A 4,972-nucleotide genomic window follows, 5' to 3' on the forward strand; every position below is an offset into this window, starting at 1 on the left:
TACTGTTCCATATTGTGTTAAACAGACAAGGTCCTCCAGTGAGGTCTGGGGAATTGAATGGGTAGCCAGGACAGGAACACCAGTTTGAGAGTGGGCTGGGATGTGGCTGCAGACCCAGCATTTAGAAATATTAAGGGTCTGAGCTATCCACACTTGCTGCTGGATAAAAGAATTGTCATTGTGGACCCCAGACCTTAAGACACCAACAGCCGAGGAACAGGCACCACCAGAGGCGCATGTTGGAGGCAGGGCCCTTCTGGTTCTGACAACCTCAACTGAGGGAACTGCAGTCACAGTTTTATGTCCACCAGGCAGCAGGCGCTAGGCTCACTACTGCTTCTTCTTGGGCCTTGCTTTATGTAGTCGTCTGCTTCTGGCAACCCTTACGAGAGCGTAGATTGTAAGGTATTGCAGGCTGTTCCTCTACGTCTTCTTCTGGAGTCAAAATTGACTCTGCGTGGTCCTGAGGTGGTGATTGGTTCACTGGGGGTGGTGCATTCTTACACTGCGAAGCATGTATCCACACTCTGAGATGCCAGACAGTTTAACAGCCGTCGGGGTAGTAAGCAGTGCCTGATGATTCTTTGATGTTCTTTAAGTCTCTTTACTACTTCTTTTCCTTGACTCTGGCTATAACAATGGCCTTCACACCTTATCTTTTCCTGATGCATACACATTCCTCATTCACACAAACAGATTGAGAATACAAACAGTAGTATTTTATATCGAGCAAAAAGGCATTGCAAATTAAACCTTGCTAAGTTTTACAATTAATAACCAAGACAATTTACATTGAGACCCAGGCCTTCAATGTTTCTCTAATTTACTTAACATAGACACAATAGAGAATCCTGTCTCTTACTACTAACTAAATCTTAAAACAAAGAGTTAAGAGAGGGCCAATTTGTAATGCATATGGGAAAACAGAATCTTATAGTCCCAGGGGGTCATTTCTTTCTGCTATTTAAAAAAGGGTGGCTAGCAGGATGAATCAAATTATACTTTAAATCTTATGGGACATTATAAAATCCTGCTCCTACATATCCCCCTTTTTGACACTAAGATTATTAATCGCCAGTGTCACTTCTTATTTAGTCCACGTAATAGAAAAATACTGGGAGGTGATTTGGGCCTGTGGCTTTAGCTTTGCACACATTTGTTTTATCCACCAGCACATTTTAAACATTTCAATTAAACACATACAATTTAAAACCAACCATTATTAAAACCAAAAACAAATTACATTCTTTTTGCTTGTAGTAACATTAGTATGCCAGTAGTTGTGGGAGACCATCCAGAAAATATGTTATACCAATGGTAAGCTGTTATGTTTTTCTGTAGTGGCAATTCTTAACATGTCCCCATTTGGATATAATATGAATGGTGTATTTCCATTGTTTTGGTTTTTTCTATATATGAATGGTCCAGTTTTTTGTTTTTGACATTTTTTTTTTATGCAGGATAGTGGCTGCTGGCTTTAGCTTGCACACGATGTTTTATCCACCAGCACATTTAACATTTTAATAACAAATACAATTAAACCAAAAACGAATTAGGGCTAGCAACATATTTGTAACTTGTTTGCCATTTCAGGCGAAGCGTGATAGAGCACTCGCTAAATCATGCTTACAGGAGCTGAACTTGGTGTTGTGTGGAAATATAATTGATAGGTAAACCATACTAATAACATTACAATGCTCTGGGGTGCTCAACACTTTAAACAATCTTTCCCTAAGATAAACACATAACAAGCATTAATACGTACTGATTACGAAGACAAAAAAAAGATTTTTCTACCCCTTTTGGGGTGGCATTGATTATTACTTAAAAGATTCCTTTCTTTTACAAATACCCTTGCTGATTGCAGGCAAAACAGAGGAATTACCCCCATATTTTTCTGTTTTTTTTTGTTGTTGTTTGTTTTATAGGCAGGCCAGGTTTTAATGGCTTCTACTTTTTAAGGGTTTTGCGGAAATTATTCCACTGTTTAGTTGTTAAATTCATGAGGTGGTGTACCTCAAGTTTTTCCTCTTATATAGCAGACCAAGTTTGTAATGTTTTTCCTGCTGTGTTAAGCTTTAAGTTTATTCACAGGTAATAGCTTAGAAGCATCATTACCATATTACTTTAAAGGATTTTTCCAAAAATCATACACACTATAAGTTGTTACAGGGGTACTTACTAACATTAAATTATTTTAATGTTTAATATTAACAAGAACATAAGCATCAAATCTATTAAAGGTATCTTGTTATACCATGCCTTTCATGTAGGCAATTTGTTTGCTGACCAGGTATGTTCTTTATTTGCAGCTTCTTTTGTGCTGGCAGTTCTCATCTTTCTTTATCTGTTAAGTAATTTGCATCAACACAGGCTTGGCTTTTGGATTCAAAGCCATCAGCAGAGCTCAGAGACTCTGGGCTTGGCTACACTCACACTTTACAGCGCTTCAACTTTCGCGCTCAGGGGTGTGAAAAAACACCCGCCTGAGCGCTGCAAGATGCAGCGCTGTAAAGCCTCAGTGTAATCAGGGCAGCAGCACTGGGAGTGTGGCTCCCAGCGCTGCACGCTACACCCGTAAAGGATGTGGTTTACGTGCAGCGCTGGGAGAGCTCTTTCTCAGCGCTGCCGCTCTGACCACACTCACACTTCAAAGCGCTGCCGTGGCAGTGCTCCTGCAGCGCTGCCGTGGCAGCGCTTTGAAATTCCAAGTGTAGCCATACCCTCTGTCTTAACACACAGGGATCTGAAAAAGAAAACACAGCCTATTGTGGCTCTTTTTGGAGCCCTAATAGGATTTTAATTCAGCAGCACGTTTCATTTGCATTTTTTTTTACCCCTTTCTACAATATACACTGCATGTATCCTAGGGAAAATGCACATTCTTTCTATACTATAACTTTTTAAAAACATTAGCCACATCAATTTTTGCATAAGGTGTAACTGTTTCTTTTGTTCTTACAGAGCTTTCATGTACCCTTATCAAAGTGACAGTCTGATTACACAGAGCTATTTTAAGGCTCAGTGTTTTTAACATTGCTTAGGAATCGCGTTTCGGTCCAACAGCCGCAGTGGCAACACACAAGACCCAACAGCTACTCTCAATTTGCCCTGGCTTTCACACCTACGTTTAACCCAAATGTCTGCTTCATGTTGTCAGATTCCACTCCCCCAGACACACAGAAACCCTTACGGTGCCAATCCCCACAGAGACCACCACAACTCAAACACTCCACAAGAGTACGATAACAAAGACAAAACAGTCCCAGTCACAGGGAAAAATGAAATAATTACCCTGACTAGAATTCCTGGGTCAGGGATCCCGGATCCCTACAGATACAGATGACCAACAGGTGGATCGTAGGACTTCAACTGGATGGTTGGTGCGGCCTTTCGGGGTTCTAAGTGAGCACCATATCGGGGCCAAATGCCCAGGTCTGGCTGCCACGGGGATCGTCCTATCAAAAACGGTCAGGAATTCACGCATTGCCCGCAGTGAAGACAGTTGGCCATCCACCTCGGGCATGGAACTCCAAATTGTCAAAGTTAGACTCAGTCTCACAGTTTGTCCAAGACCACTCTGTTTTATTGCATAGGTGCTCTGCTAATAAACCCAATAATGTGAATATGCCATGCAGACCCAAAAACATCTTATTATACAGATAAAAGAGTGGGATTAGACAAAGGGACAAGAAAGCAAAACCAGTAAAATTACCTCGGGCACTAGCAATGCATATCCCTACTTCTTAACCTAACCTATCGATCAATAGCTAATACTTCAACATGCCCTTAAACATCAATTTTCTACTTAATGTCTGTTATTCCTGAACCTGATTGCAGCATTCATACCAATTTTGCTTAAAGTAAAGACGAGCATTTTCTTTAATCTTTCGTATTTCCAAACTATATTCATTCTACTTTCACAATGATGACCAGAACTTAAACACAGTATCACGGTGTGGCACACCAAGCACTATATAGCATTCATTATGATTTTTCTGATTATTTTCTATCGCCTTTCCTAATAGCTCCTAACATTCCGGTTAGCCTTTTTGACGGCTGGTTCACTGAGCTGAAGGTTTCAGAGAACATCACAGTGCTCCAAGTTTCAGAGTAGCGCCGTGGTTAGCTGTATCGTGCAAAACAGAACAGGAGTACTTGTTGGCACCTAGAAGAGCTAACAAATTTATTGAGCATAAAGCTTTCGTGGTTACAGCTCACTCTCGAATGCAAGAATGGAAATATATTCGAGGATATATCTATAGCACATACAGTAGAAAGCATGGAAAAGGTGGGGTTGTCTTCACAACTCTGAGAGGCCAATTAAGTTATAGAGAAAAAACTTTTGAAGTGAATAAGCCCAGTACAGGCAGTTGAAAGAAGTGTGAAATACTTACGCTGGGAGATAGATCAATGTTGTATGGCTCACCCTTCCAGTCTCTATTCGAGCCTAAGTGATTCGACTATAGTTGATATAATTCAAGTTCAGCTTTCTTCATTCGAGTCCTGTTTTTGAAGTTTTTCTCTTGCAAAAGGGCCGAAACTCAGATCTTTTTATGACCAGACAGGTTAAAGTCTTCTCCAGCTACTGTTTTGACTATTATGATACTGATGTCAGATTGTTCCATGTTAATTTCTTTACGTGAGACGTCCGGTTTGCCAATCGTACATGTCAGAGCTCATTTGCTGGCACATGATGGCATAATCACATTGGTGATGTGCAGTGAATGAGCCCCTTGATGCATGGCTATGGGTAGGTCCTATGTGATGATGTCACTGAATAGATATGTGACAGGTGGCATTGGGCTTATTGGTGGCAGGAATAGTTCCTGGGTCAGTGTTTTTGTTCAGGTGGTGTGTGGCCTTGCTGGTGAGTATTTGCTTCAGGTGGGGTGCCTGTAAGTGAGGACAGGTCTTTCTCCAAATCTGTGAGAGTGAGGGATCATCTTTTTCAGGATAAGGTGTAGTATAT

General features: G+C 40.9%; 1 long non-coding RNA gene across 1 annotated transcript; it reads right to left on the reverse strand.

The window, feature by feature from the left end:
* Nucleotides 1-2,011: 2,011 nt before the first annotated feature.
* LOC142046213 (uncharacterized) lies at nucleotides 2,012-3,035 on the reverse strand. Its single transcript, XR_012655109.1, has 2 exons — nucleotides 2,737-3,035; nucleotides 2,012-2,421 (listed from the first exon to the last, which is right to left on the reverse strand). It is a non-coding gene; the product is annotated as an uncharacterized LOC142046213 (long non-coding RNA).
* Between the last annotated feature and the right edge of the window lie 1,937 nt (nucleotides 3,036-4,972).

This window comes from Chelonoidis abingdonii, chromosome 2 (genome assembly GCF_003597395.2).
Source record: "Chelonoidis abingdonii isolate Lonesome George chromosome 2, CheloAbing_2.0, whole genome shotgun sequence".
NCBI classification, from domain to species: domain Eukaryota; kingdom Metazoa; phylum Chordata; order Testudines; family Testudinidae; genus Chelonoidis; species Chelonoidis abingdonii.